Source organism: Notolabrus celidotus, chromosome 8 (genome assembly GCF_009762535.1).
Source record: "Notolabrus celidotus isolate fNotCel1 chromosome 8, fNotCel1.pri, whole genome shotgun sequence".
Classification (NCBI taxonomy): domain Eukaryota; kingdom Metazoa; phylum Chordata; class Actinopteri; order Labriformes; family Labridae; genus Notolabrus; species Notolabrus celidotus.
This window is the reverse complement of record NC_048279.1, coordinates 32818545-32833709: the sequence shown is the minus strand read 5'-3', so window position 1 is coordinate 32833709 and position 15165 is coordinate 32818545. Positions and strand designations below refer to the sequence as shown.

Genomic DNA, 15165 nt, shown 5'->3' with positions numbered 1-15165 from the left:
GCTACAGCACCTGGTGCCTCAAAGCAGATCAATGTGTGGGAGCGAGGATGTGGATTTCTCAAATGAAAATTTAGATTAGATTGGATTTTAGTTCGGCTTCCAACCCTCTCAGCTTAAGACATCAACGCCCAAATAAAGAATGTCGACGAATCAAGAAAAATCTGCCTCCTTGAAGTGCACACTTCACTGATTGACGTTTGGTTTTCACACCCGTCTGATTTAAAGAGGCATGAAGGCATTAGAGCTACCGTGGCAGAGCCTGTAGGAAAATAAAGAAATCTTTCAGCTCAGCCTAAACATGGGCACACACACAGAGGCACAAGCACATAAACAATGTGAAGTTGGAACAGTTGCACACTTTCAATCAAGGCTTCGTAGCCAAAACACAAACCTAAAGTCTTCCGGGAGTCGAGGCTGGCCCCCTGAGCTGCTGAGAGTCCCACTCATATTTACAGTGTGTGTGTATAAGTGTGTGTGTGAATGTGTGTAATCAGCGCCCAGAGTGATGACAGCCTAATTAACTAGATGGGGAATGTCATGCTCATAATGCAGCTGACACTTACGCTCTCTCATTATTTTCTCGTTTACAGCTTCCCCCCGCTGCTCTAATTGTTAAGTCAAAGAGCAACTATCTGTCTCTTTGACATCAGGAAGTCCACTCCCTAATCTGACAGCTCCCAGGACAAATTCCTGGAAAAATCCAGCAGGAAAATGTAACCGCCACAATCCCAGGACTGCAAAACATCTGACTGAATCATATAACCTAAATGCAAATGCCCGCATTCTGAATTATGGCTCCATAAAAGCATTTTTTAAGGCCATGTTTCATCAAGCCAATGGCCGTAGACCAACATTAGTGGTGTACATCCGTGTGAATACAGCCCCTGTTTTTAGAAGAATCTCAATAGTTAGCCGTATTAATCCAAGAACAACAGCTATGCAGTAATTTAGGCATTGTTATCGTAGTGTATCATGTCAGGGTTATGCAAAATTATACAAGATTATTGATACAATGAAAACAGACTCCATGGCATTTTTTCAGGTATTCATGTTTTGGCAGAGTCGACCTCTCTGCGTAACAAGACAGATGTCCTTTTGACCTAAACGCTCTCCTGTTGGTAAAGTATTTATTTTATATCACACTGAACGTCTGATGATGCATTTCTGATGGAGGAGCTGCAGTGCATTTACTTTTACATTTTGGTATGAAGACACTTTAAAGTGCTAGAAAAGGGTTCATGTCTGGGTCTCGCTCACCCTGAAGGGATTCTTATCTACACAACCACTTGTTTACTATACATTATAGTGCTTCTTAACAGGCGGTCAACTAAACACAAAAACAAGTTGATTTCTGATAGGGCTGGGCGATAATTCAATAACAATAATTATCCTGACAAATACAAAGAAAAATGTTCGATAACGATTAAGAGTTAAGAGCTAATTTGCAAAAACAAATATCTCTGTTTTTATCAATTTTCAAAAAACTAATTTCTTTTTAATTCATTTTTAATAAAGTTACATTTTTAAGATACCTCTAATTAGTAATGTCATTCTGACTTAGTCAAAGCCACCCAACTTCAATTGATTGATAATACCTAAAGCTAGTAATAGAAAAAAAAATTTTTTTGTAAGGAAAAATATAATTTTTTAAAAGCGATTTATCTATTTTTGCAAATTAACTCTTCAATATTTAAACTTGTAATTACACCCCCAACCACTGGAAAGAAAGGGTGCGCTAATGTGCCTTACTGCCGCCCAACATTAGATAGAAGAAGAAGAAGAAGAAGAAGAAGAAGAAGAAGAAGAAGAAGAAGAAGAAGAAGAAGAAGAAGAAGCAGAAGAAGAAGAAGAAGAAGAAGAAGAAGACAGCCTTGAACAGCCAATCATGTTGCAGGGTAAGAGGTAGGCGGGGCTTAGTGGAATGTAAACACAGCTGAAAAGAGTGACATTGAAGGAAACTCAAAACCTACCAGCTCAAAGCAGAATCGTTAGCCTGACACTGTGCTGACTCTGCGTTAACTATTGACTTAATAAACTTCATTAACCCTCTTGTTATGTTGTGGGTCATATTGACCCCTTTTAAAGTTGAAAAAAAAAAATGTTAAAAGCATTTTTTCAGTATGAAACTTCTTCTGCTTGGCTTAATAAGTGAAATTAACATATAACATGAAAATGGTTGATTTTGCATATGTGCAACCCCCCCCTGCTGCATGCTTATAGATATAGATACTGTTTGTGGGTCAATTTGACCCGGCAGTCAAAGTGGAGGTTAAAAGGAGTCAGAAGTGTCAAATACTGATTGTTTCTTTGCAGCTGTGTGACATATTTCACATCAATCACACGCACACACACATACACACCCCTTGATCATGAATTTTCATTAAAAATGAGTGAGATATCCTCATTAAACCATGACCTGTGAGAATAACAGAACACTATTGCACTAAATATTGATTTAAAATGTTAGTAATGGAGTTAGTAATGAGATTAAATAAATGTTCTTTTGGGGTTTTTTTGGGATTGGACACTTTTTGATAATTAAATATGCCACGGGTTAAATTGACCCAGGAACATTATTGCTGTTCCTGAGAAACGAACATAACAGGAGGGTTAAATAAACTTTCAGGATGTGGGTAAAGGAGGAGCACAGAGACAACTTCTGCTGTTCATTTCTAACACGTTTAATTTCCACTGTTCTCCTAGGACAACTGAACACTGATAACCGTGATGCTTTCACTGCACGGTGGGAAACAACATCACTCTGCCCCTAACTCTTAGTATTCTTAAAGGGGAGTGCACTACTCAAAACAATACTCTACTAAACTGATGCACAGAATACAATTTGATATATCTTTGTTTTAAATTTAAAGGCACTATGAGGAGTTTTTAACTGGCTGAGAAAAAGACTGAAACTGATACTGATGCCTCTTTATGACCCTCAAAAGCAAACAAGACCATCTACAACAACACTGATACCTTCTCTGTTGTCATTTTAATGCCTGACACTGATCTGAGTGGGTAGGTGTCAGAACAGATGATTGACATCTCGCTTTAGAAACACCCTTTTTTGGCTGTTTTCATTGCAAATAATCACATTGTGTGATAAATCTAAATGTTCAAAGACAACAGGATGAGGTTATTGTCTGAAGACACTTATTTTGCATGTACAGGACAAGAGATAAGAGGTTGCACTTTGTGCACAAGGGGGCGCCAGAATTGATACAAGCTAAAAGTTCCTCACAGCAGCTTTAAATTTAATTATGCAAATTATCTCAACCAGTGGAAAATAAGAATCTACAAACTAAAATAAGCTTCCTGTTAGTGCCGTCAAAAACAAGGGATTCAAGAAGCTTATCAGAGAACTAAATCCAAGATACAAGCTAACAAACTGTCTAGTTTATTTAACTTTCACTCAAGCAAGAATCATTATTTTAATTTAAATGGAAATAATCATTTGATATTTATTGTAATAATTATGAATATCAACTTATACGAAACATTTTTTGTAACAACATCTTGTACAATATCGCCCAGCTCTATTTACTGATACTGACCACACAATACAGATGCCAACAGGTGAATAAGGGAGTACTGGTACTTACTTTTTTCCACTAAAAACACTGTATAGCTACATCATGACTTCTTCAGCCCCTCTTAGATGTTTGAAACACTGTGACTGTCTCCTGAGGTACCTCCACATGGTTGAACACCACTGTATGTTGATGCCATTGTGAGAATCAGAGCATCTCTTTACAGCGCCGTGCATTGAGTAACTATAAGTGTTTATCTCCTAAGTTCTTGGAAGGTCATGTGGTTCTTGGCTTTGTGATGAAGGAGAGCACTCATCTGGCCGGTGTGACTCAACAAATATTGAGCTGAAATATGACTCCACCACTTTATGTGTTTAACATCGCTTCCTCTGTTGAAAAGCTGTGTGCTGTGAGGCCAGCCAGGCTTTCGTTTCCTGCCATTGACTGCTGGCCTGTTGTTTTTACCTGCTCACACAATAACTTGGCACAAAGGCCTCTGACCAGGAGACGTCAACATGTGCAAACGCAGAGGCCTGTGTGTGATTAAGGTCCAATTCTGCAGCTATAGTTTATACATGACCAGCAGCAGGTTACAGCCAACACATGATTGATTTCCGAAAGGAGCGAGTGAGTTCAAGCCTCTGAAAAGAGCCTGGACGGGAGAGATAAACGGGTGAGGTTTTCTCGACTTTCAGCAACAACGTCTGAATCTCACATGATGCTTTTCAACTTGTTTCTCCAGTTTCTTGCGAAATGAAACAGTGGTTTTAGCGGGCAGAGCCCAGGTGTGAATGTGCATAATGTCAGTATGAAATTAAAGCTGGGTGTTTCTGGGAAATAACCGCACTCAGCAATTCTCTTTGCATAAACACAGGAATAAAGCTGGAAGACGCTCAGCGGAGAACAAACCTCCATCAACACTGGATGCTTCTCTTGAGCGGCAGCATCAGTAAAAAGTTTGTTTGTTTATCATTCGTCCTCTTGGGTTGGATTTTCTGACAAAACAGAATGTGAGATCAGTTGTGTTCAGCCAACAGCTTGGAGAGCTTGGCTGTCTGACTTTCTCATCAGCACATGGATGCAGCACCATAGGTATGGTAAACAAACAGGAAAGAGATCCGGATGATCAGCAACTTAAGCCAATCAAGCGGTCCCTCTGGTGCACTACAGCCAAATCCATTTATCATACACAGACTGGAAGCGACAGCTCCATGATCAACAACTTCTCAAACTTTTCCTGTCCATGCACAATCAATTAGTTCTGAGTCATTACGAGGAAACATTTTTTTTTACTGCACAAATCAGACATGTGGTTCCAGGAGTTGGCCTGTAAACAAAGATATTTTGTTGCTCATCTGATATAAGCAGAAGATAGGTTTGTCCCATAAACACTTTCACTCTTTACAGCTGACCAACTGGGTGTTTGAGGGACAACAGCTAGCAGGTATGAGTCACAAAAAGAGGAATATATTCATCCAGACACTGAAGGACAATTTACAGAATGTGCAGCAAACGTTCTGGGTCCATCTCAGACAGCCGCTCTGATAAACAAACTCACAGAGCGTCAGGAGCAATTCATGTGAAATAACCCAAGGACTCAAACATCCACTGTGAATGTAAACTATGTTGTCTAGTATTTACTGTCATTCATATCCAAAGCCTCTTGTAATAAAGTAAAATCTTCAAGCTCTCAATCTCTTAGACACAGGAATGCACAACTCTCCCTGTCCCATTAAAGTTACTAACCATAGATCTTTCTGGGAGTCCCTGAGCTCCCTTGTCTCGTAGGTTCATCTGATTCGCTACTTCCTGCTTCTACGGACATGCCAGACTCCAGCTGCTACAACTACTACTATCTGTGTCAGCAATATTATCTCTCTCTCTTCATCTCCCTCTATCTAACCCCAACTCTGTCTCAGCAGATGTGTGTCTAACATGTGTCTGGTCCTGCTGGAGGTTTCTGCCTGTTAAATGCTGCAAAGTGCTCTGCTCATGGTGGATTAAGAGGAAATCAGACTGAGTCCTGTCTGTAAGATGGGACTTGATCTTATCTTGTCTTGATGTTGGGTCTTTGTTAATAATAGAACAGTACGGTCTAAACCTGCTGTTTGTAAAGAGTCTTCAGATAACATGACTGAACATGAACTGGATAGAAGTGAGAACACAGAGGAACATACATGTGTATAGAAGCTGACAAAAGAACAAACAAAGACAAACACTGACCCTCGGTACAATCAGATTTGCTGCTTCCTGTGTTTATTCCATACATCCTTGAACCTAAAGGACAGAACAGGCCGACTGCCAATGATTCCCAAAACAACATGTGACAATTTGAATAGAAGCACCCGGCAAACAGTGGCTGTTATGTTAGATTCTGGCACCAAATCTGCTTAGTTAGGATAACATGGTTTGTGATAAAATATGCATTAGAGCACTGTCTCCACTGACTGTACAGTGTCTGGATGTGAGCCACAGATGGGACCAACTGAACAACAAACAAACTATGCTTAAAATGTTTAATATCAATTTAGACAAAGAGATCAAAAAACTTAATGTGGAAAACATGCTTTATTAAATTATTAGTAAGACTAAAGTGAGTGCAAGGATGCAGCTGACATTAAAAACAACTGATTTCTGTTTTCAAGGTTTGACCATTTAAGTTTGATTTAAAAAAGCAGATTTGTTAGCTTTTTTTTGCAAGACAACAGAGAATATTCTTTTTAATTTTGATGATATGAAATTGAGCATTTAAAAAAACCTGAACTGTCCCTTTAATTATGAAACTACCCTATTTGCATTTAAGCTACTGTGTGTGGCCTGCAGCTGTAACAGCGTTTACAATCAGATTAAAAAGACTTATTTTGTTGATTCACGGTTAAAACAAAAATCAGATTACATGATAGGTATATTATTTGTTTCATAACCAGCACTAATCAAAATCAAAATCCCAATGAGTGTCTATTCTTGTAATCAATGAGAAGTTTTTTAAGCAAAAACACAAAAAAACAAAGAACTTTAAGATCTAAACTTACATTTTCATAAAGTCTGAGAGACTCGGGAGACCAAATGTTTATAACAGCAGACCTGATCATGAAGCAAATTTCTTCCACTCATTAATCTGTGATTTTAAACGTGACCTAAGCCTTAAAATTGGCTTCCAAAGATCATACATATGATACATTTGACTCTACATAAACAGGGACAAAATGTAGATTTGGATTCAACTGAATGATCCAGTAAATATTAGCTTAGCCCAGAAACGCATGTGCTCAAACAATAAAACAACCATCTGCAGATAAAACTTTCCTGGAGAGTAAATGTTTATCCTTTAATCATTGCTTATAAGTTTCAAAGGTTAAACTTCAGCTTGATTTAATGGAAACAAATCAGAGTGTCAACATTGCCGTGACATTTTTGTATAGGATGAACATGAAAGAGTATAATGTAAACCGTAAACTTAAGTTACAATAACAGTTGCTGCTAGAGTTTAGCCTTCAGCTCATAAAGAGTGACACTAAAGTACGGAATTTAAATTCTGGGCAGCTTTGTGACAAACAAATAACTTGCAGATTAAAGCTGCTCATCATGTTTATGATTCATTTGTACTGTCACTTTTCCATGAGAGGAATCTTCAGCTTCCATCCAGACTGAGTCAACAGTAGAGAGAGACAGCACTCTGATCTCGGGGCGGTTGTGGCTCAGTGGGTAGTCTTTCAATCGGAAGGTTGGCGGTTCGATCCCAGCTCAGGCAGTCACATGCTGAAGTGTCCTTGAGCAAGACACTGAACCCCAAATTACCCGCTGTTGTTCAGGTTTCTGAATGTTTACAGATGAGATTAGCTAACACTGATGGTCACTTACATTAGCAGCCTCTACCATCAGTGAGTGAATGGGGGTGAATGGGTGAATGCAACGAGTAGTGTGTAAAAGCGCTTTGAGACAATCAATCAATCAATCAATCAATCTTTATTTGTATAGCGCCAAATCACAATAAACATTATCTCAAGACGCTTTTACAAACATAGGAGGTCTAGACCGCTCTATGTCAAATTATGAACAGAGACCCAACTTCAAGACAGGGTAAGACTCAGTCTGACCCCACCTTAATCCACCATGAGCATTGCACATCGCAGTATTTAGCTAGTTACAGGCAGAAACCTCAGGCAGAACCAGACTCATGTTAGACAGCCATCATGCCTCGACTGAGTTGGGTCTGGAAAGAGGGATAGAGGGGAGTAAGAGAGAGAGGTGATAGTGATGAGACGAGTAGTAGAAGCTGTTGCCGCTGGAGTCCAGCATGTCCGTATCAGCTGGAGTCCAGATCGTCTGCAGCAGGAGGACGTCTACGGCAGCTCAGAGGGACCTACGAGACAAGGGAGCTCAGGGACTCCAGAAAGGTCTATGGTTAGTAACTTTAATGGGACAGGAAGAGTTACAGTAAGTGATGAAGGGGTTGTGGGGAAGGGGGTGAGCTAGGATCCCAGTGTGTCAGTGCGCCAGTTCCCCCGGCAGTCTAGGCCTATAGCAGCATAACAAAAGCTGGTCCAAGCCTGATCCAGCTCTAACTATAAGCTTTATCAAAAAGGAAAGTTTTAAGCCTGCTCTTAAAAGTGGAGAGGGTGTCTGCCTCCTTGACCCTGACTGGTAGATGATTCCAAAGGAGAGGGGCCTGATAACTGAAGGTTCTACCTCCCATACTACTTTTAGAGATTTTAGGTACAACTAGCAAGCCTGCATGTTGGGAGCGTAGAGTTCTAGAGGGGTAATAGGGCACTATGAGCTCTTTAAGATATGAGGGTGCCTGATTTTTAAGGGCTTTGTAGGTTAAAAGAAGGATTTTAAATTCTATTCTATATTTTATTGGGAGCCAGTGAAGAGAAGCTAACACTGGAGAGATGTGCTCTCTCTTCCTAGAACTAGCTGAAGAATCTTATTGGGGCAGCCTGATAAGCGGGAGTTACAGTAATCTAACCTGGAGGTCCATTTACCATGAAAACACTGCAACAATTAAAAACCCTGAAAAGACATTTGTCACTTTGGTCCTGTATCTGGTAAAGAGGGAACAAATGCAACCACTTTGTCTGCTGAATAGCTGCTTTATCTTCCTCCCATTAATCAATAAAAGTTTTCTTAATCTGCACAAGAAAGCACAAGAAATTTACGACTAACATGAGAGACTTGTTCTGTAGCAAAGTCAGGCAATGCGGGTTTGTTTATATTGCACATTTACGACAAGGTCTTTGCAGGGACATTGAAATGCACTCAAAGTAAGACGTTTAATTGCATTAAAAATGCAATAAAACTAAAACGGAACACCTCAGTAATTGAGTGAATGTACTTCATTAGTGCCTCTGTAACAACAGTCTGGCACAGCATGCAGGCAGCAGATCTGCTGTGTGAGCCGTCAGCATTAAGAGCGTATCACCTCTGAATAAATCACACCAGCGCTCTGTTTGTTTTGGCGAGGGATCCCGTTCGTCTGTAGTGCTGCCATGTAACGTGGTAACACCTATGTAAAGTCGTGTGAAGAGCTCTGGGAGCCATATGTGGAATCTGCACAACATCACAGCATGATTTAATAAAAGGTTTGACTTTCACAAAATTAATTTTCAACAAATGTGATGAATGGCTTCTTCGCCAAGTATCATTTCAGATAATAAACCATCACATCTGTGCGCCTGATTGGGCCGCTTTTGAATTGGATCCATACTTTTGCACGCAACTCCGTCTCTAACAGGTGCTCCGGTGATGCAGGAATAAAGGCTGGTTTATGTATCATGTTTTTGTTATTGCATTACTGCACTATGAGGTCAGATGAGAAGGCTTTAAGGTTAGGAGATTGGATGGTTAAGGGTTTACGGCGAGGAACCACAAAGAAAATCTCATCTGATTTTTTATTGTCAGGGATGTGGCGGAACATTAAACATGTGTTCAAAGAAATGAGAAATGAGGTGAGCAACCACAAATACTGACAAAATGAGGAATAGGTGAGCTGTTTTCCATTACTGAGTCTCTTTTCATGAAGTTTACAACAGAAAACAAAAAGGATTCATGATCGGTCCAAACTTATGACGGCTTGTACTCCGGCACATTCAGGCCGTGACTTTTTGACCTCTGTGAATCTCTGCAGAGGCAAAATGATACTTTCTACTCTTGCATATCAGAGTATTGGCCAAGTCCTCAGGTCCAGACTGTAATCATGCAGTCAAACACTTTGTTTGTTTGCTCGGGCTGTAACCACCAACATTTCCAAGCTTGGGTTGAGAAGTGGCCAGTTGGAAGTTGTTGAGCGTGCATGGACATCATGTTTGGTACAAATATGCACTTCCACTGTCTCATTGTTATCTTTATACTCATCAAGTCCCAGTTTTACTCTGATGTGGAGCTCAGGATGGCAGGCTGAAATGCTGCTGTGATGTTGTATGAATATTTGAAACACTTTCACTCTGTGAAACCTGCACCAGCACGCTGCACAGTGACCAAACACCAAGGATGAACCCTTTTTAACAACCACAGAGAGATGAAGAATGAAGTCCTCTGTCAACAATCTATTATTCTTGTATTGTTGGCTTATTATAAAAAACAGCACACATCAAACAGTTCTTATATCTGGAACACTGATTCATTGTTTGAGGGAGGGGGTTAGACCAGGCAAGATGCAGCTTTGAACACTAATGACTGAGGTTTCAGTCGGACTTCCACCAGATCTGTGTCCAGTCCGTCTTAGCTGGAGTCATGTGACCAAAGTTTTAACACGGCAATCACTGAATCAAGGATTCTCCTCCTCCTCCTCTCCTCATCCATGTTGTCTTTCTGGTCCTCTGAAAACCTCTGACCTGTTGACTCCAGGCCTGGCTCCGCTCATCATGACTTTGGTTTGTTGTTGTAGTTAAGTGAAATACGATCTGGTGATAACGCAGAGTGTTTTATTCTGAAAATTAACTGGATGTTTTCATTTTGTTTTGGTGAAACCTGACTTCCTGTCTCGGTCCATCTGCTCTGTTGAGATTGATGCGTCGTGCTCCGACATTTGGGAAGAATAGAAGTCTTGTGTATCTGATCCGGGGTGCTCCAACCTGCCGGATCAGAGACACAGCCGGAACGCAACAGAGCAGATCCAGTGGAAGTTAACACATTGACAGAACAGAAACCTATCAGATCTGGTGCTGGGACGAATCGAAGATGGACCGGACATGGATCAGGTGGAATTTGGCTCTGACTCTTACATATTTCAAAGCTTGGGCTGCTGAATCACTTCATCAAGTCAAAGCATTATATGTGAATCGGTTATTTACAACAGGTAGACAAACACATACTCTGATTTGTGGTCCCAGTGATGTCTTTCCTAAATAAATAGAATGCAAAAGTAAGTTTCTGCAGACAGCTGTCAGTCTAATAGGCCTGGTAGTGAAACTATTAAAAACGTTGGTAAACTTGGATTAAGTACTTTCAGATTTAAATACATTCCTAATTATTATTATTCCCCATAACTTTGCATGTCATTATCCTGAATCCCTCATTTGTACAAAGAGATAAATAGAGTCTCAGTCAGTCCCAGCTGCTTGTCTCTGAGCCGAGCCGCGCTCAGGCTGAGGCCAGCTGCTGCTGAGTGATAAATGTGCAGGTACTGTTAGTGGAAGCAGCAGGAGGCAGAGAGGCAGCAATTACCTCGACTTAACAACAATATACACTGGCACCGGTTCACACTCTGAAACACCCTAATATTTACTTCATTATGTCCATCATTTCTTTTGGAAATTATGACTCCCCCCCTTCTTGCTGACCCCTACAGAGAGGCCATGTTTTTCCTGCAGCAGCTGACTCTTACCTTTGATTTGAAGTGTCACCCCTGTGCGACCCTGACCTTCGACCCTCGGTGGTGAATGTTCCCTCTTTCTCAGGTAACTCGGCGCCATGCTCCCTCGGGACCTGAACAGTGCTTTTAATTGCTTATCCAAATCTCTGCAGAGACATTTGTGGCACTGCAATTGGTGTGCTGTATAAATGAGTGGTCCTGATGTCGGGCTTAGGAGGACCGTGCCAAAGACCGGTCTCTGCAGCCTCGTTGTGTGTCTTGGACATGAATACAGTCCTGAAGAATAGAAGTCGCTGCAGGGCTTTGTGAACTATAGAGCAGTCTGAATATGAATACTTGTGGGCTTACTATGCAATAAAATAAGTCATATGAGCACAAATGGATCAGTGTCTTTAATGGTGGTTACATTACAGGGTAAATTATTCTACCATTAACAAAAGGAAACCACTTCAGAACAGGCAGTAGCTCTTTAAAAACGCCTGTTTTTGTATCATTTTAACCTGTAAAAAGCAGCATGTCGTTTGCATTTTAAGTTCCTCATGCTACTTCTGATTAGCAGTTCATCTCAGTCTGCACACTAATGAATGCAGAGTCAGGATCTCTGCTTCCTCCCTGAGTCAGTCCAATCCTGTGAACTGGATGTCCTTGATAGTCCTGGTCCAAGCTCCAGACCACATCCTTTCACCCTGAGAGTCCTGATTCTGGTGAGCTGTTCTGCCATTTTGAGGTCCTTTTTGGTCAACCTGGCAGAGCCGAGGCCTCGCCAGGGACCTCATTCACCATCCATTCATCTACTCATTCATTCATTCATTTGACTTGTGTTCTGCGCCTGTGTTGCCAAACCCATGGAGCAGACCCTCGCAGCCAGGCCGCTGCGTTCAAATAAAAACTACAAGTGGAAAACAAGAGCAGTAAAAATGGCAACAAATCTGTTTTCTGATGTTTCTTCTCATAAAGAAACTCCCCTCCCCCTCCTCCTCCTCCGTCTCCTCCTCCTTCTCTTTATTCTCAGAGACAGAGAGGCTTAGAGACTTCACGTTCTCAGAGCTGGATGAGTACATTTTCAGGTTTCCACGCCTGCTGCTGCTGCAGCCCTGAGGCTGTCTTTTTCCACATTCAGCAGAGGTTCGGTTCCATTTTGGAAGGGCTTGATGGTGCTCCGCTTTCAGGCGTATTATCTTAATCGCTGCCAATGTGCCACAGGCTAAGAGAGGGCAGCACGGTGATTTATGCCCGGCTTAAGTGATTTAAAGATCTTTAAAATATTTTACTGCTCTGTTTCTTCTATAGGAGACATGTAGGGAGGAGACGGGTACGGGCCAAGAGCACGGCTCACTGTTCCTACACAGGATCCAAGGGCTACCACTCAAAGTCCATGTTTTGAGTTGCCAGTTTAAGAGACTCACATGTGTGTCTTTGTGCTGTTGCTTTTAAAGCTGCATCATTGTACGTAGATGAATGTAGACACATGAAAAAACTGTGTATCATATTTACCTCTCAGTGCTGAATATCCAAGAGGTTTCCAAAGGGAGCTGAATTGTTTTCAGAGTTCTTTTCCCCAAAACACAAAGACGTCATGATTCAAAGCTGAGTAAGGCATTTTCAATCTGTGTCTTTCTGCTTCTTTTCAGCCAGGCTTCAGAAGCTGTGTCCTGAGCTGCTGCTAACACCTTCTTTCTATCATACTGACTTTTGGTTTCACTGTTCTGAAGATCTTAAAGATGAAGGAGACATTAGTAGAAACACACAGAAAGCAGCCTGGAAAAGTGTTTTTTCTGTACCATACCCAGGTGTTTTATTCCCCTTTAGCTCATCAAAGGGGCCGTGTGACATTAACCACATATTAGAAAGTAAAGAAACAGATGCTACCTTCTGCCTCCAAACACAGCGCTAATGATGTGTTAAGAATACTGAGTATGACACCCTGAGAAACGAGCACATTGGAGCTTATCAGAGTTCATCGCCTTGTGCAATGAAATGAAGTTTAAGCTTAATTTATTTTTACTTTACGTGGAACAGATAAAGCAGATAAGGAGTCAAACTTAAGGATGTGTAGGACTCAGGCGTTGCAGGTATGAGAGCTGCACTTTCTGTGGTTTCAAGGTACAGACGTTTTCTTGGCTCCCGGTTTAAGAAATGAAGAGTGGCAGGCGAGCGGGGGGGGGGGGGGGGGGGGGGGGGGGGGGGCACGAGGGGGTCTGGATCTGCTAAGCTGACATTGATGAAGTCTTTCAAGAAGTCATAACCACGCATGGAAAGTTCTGCCCACTGTAGCATGCTACCACACACACACACACACACACACACACACAGGTTGGAGCTCACGCTGTGTGAGTTTTGAGTTATTTTTGAGTGGTGGCTGCATTTCACATTTCCACACATCTGCTTCTGTGCCCATGTTGTTCTTGAGATGCTGTGAAGTGATACATCGCTCCCCCGAGGGCGATCGTGTGTAGATCTGCATTAAAACCTAAAAAAAAGCTTACTTTGGATTATTGTAATGTTTCATAATTGGCCTCATTGCTGGTTTCTCATTAGATAGAACATGCAGAAAGCATTCGATCACTGCAGGACTTGATGTAATTATTGTGCACAAGCAAAAATAAATCAAAGGCACAATGCGTAACGATACAATCAAGCATCAATATACAACTTTATTACAGAGAGGTGCATAAAACGCCAAATGCTGAATCTTAACACATGCTTACTAAATCCAATATGTCGTGTTTACACCTTGTGCTTCTTTTCTGCACCATATGGACGGAGCAAGGCCTTGCTAAGCTTCATTTCTGTGGTCTGCCAGCAAAGTGGAAATGTTTGTGTGGATTCAAGTCAAATATGTCAACTTTACTACAACTTAAGACTTCCCCAAAGTGTTAGGATTTAAAATCCTGAGGGGTACAGCATGAAAAACTAATTTTGATGCTTTATTTGTAAAACAGGAGAATAAGGGAGGTTATGACTTCTTTCTTCAGAGTTCATTTCAAGAAGCTGGAGCCTCTGCCAGGAGAGCATGAGTCCACCACTAGATGGCAGCAGCACACACTGCTATCTGTTCCTTCAAATCCTTGAAAACTGAACTCCAACACTGCAAAGGTGTTTGCAGAAAGAAGGTAAAGCCATAAAAGTTGCACCTCATTTCTATTTGAGAGCAAAGGAGGGAAAATAAAGCTCAAGTTTGGGCACTTGAGTGTGAGAAACAGGTCTGACATTGTCACCTGTGGGTCAGACCGGTCTGTCATCACCAGGACCGTGCACCGAACACGTTTGAGTCACATCCTGGAGGAAAACAAAACGGAGTGAGTGCTAGGAATCCATTTAAAGGAAGGAAAGAGAGGAGGTAGAGGAAAAAGTCTCAGGAACAGGGCTTTTCTTCCACCTTTACACTCAGGAGCGATGTTTGGAGTGGAAACACCCAGGAGAGATAAGGTGGGACGTCACGTCTGGACTTCATCACGGCACTGCCTCCTGAGCTTTTTCGGATCGCCTCCAACTCTGCGAAACTCCCCGTTTAAACAACACAGCAGGAATCTGAGGTCACTCTCCTAAAGCAGGAGGGGAAAATATATAATGCACGCTGTATCCCTGAAAAAAAGCTGCAATGCTGTAAATTAAAACAGGCTCTAACTAATGCAGACAGGCAGGGAGAATAAACAGAGCGCTGCTGTTAAAATGTTGCTCGCCACAACACTGAAAGTCAAAGAAAACATACTCCATCACACTCTGCTGTAACATTAGAGTATGGGAGAGTATGAGGGCCAGAGTGCAGGGGGAACATGAGGGAGGGGGTCTTTTGAATTTTGAGATTAATGTACAAAT

The 15165-nt window shown here is 41.5% G+C and overlaps 1 long non-coding RNA gene across 1 annotated transcript; it reads right to left on the bottom strand.

Annotated features, from left to right (window-relative positions):
- Positions 1–13965: 13965 nt before the first annotated feature.
- LOC117817964 lies at positions 13966–14884 on the bottom strand. The gene is made up of 2 exons (XR_004632273.1): positions 14726–14884; positions 13966–14625 (listed from the first exon to the last, which is right to left on the bottom strand). It is a non-coding gene; the product is annotated as an uncharacterized LOC117817964 (long non-coding RNA).
- Positions 14885–15165: the final 281 nt, after the last annotated feature.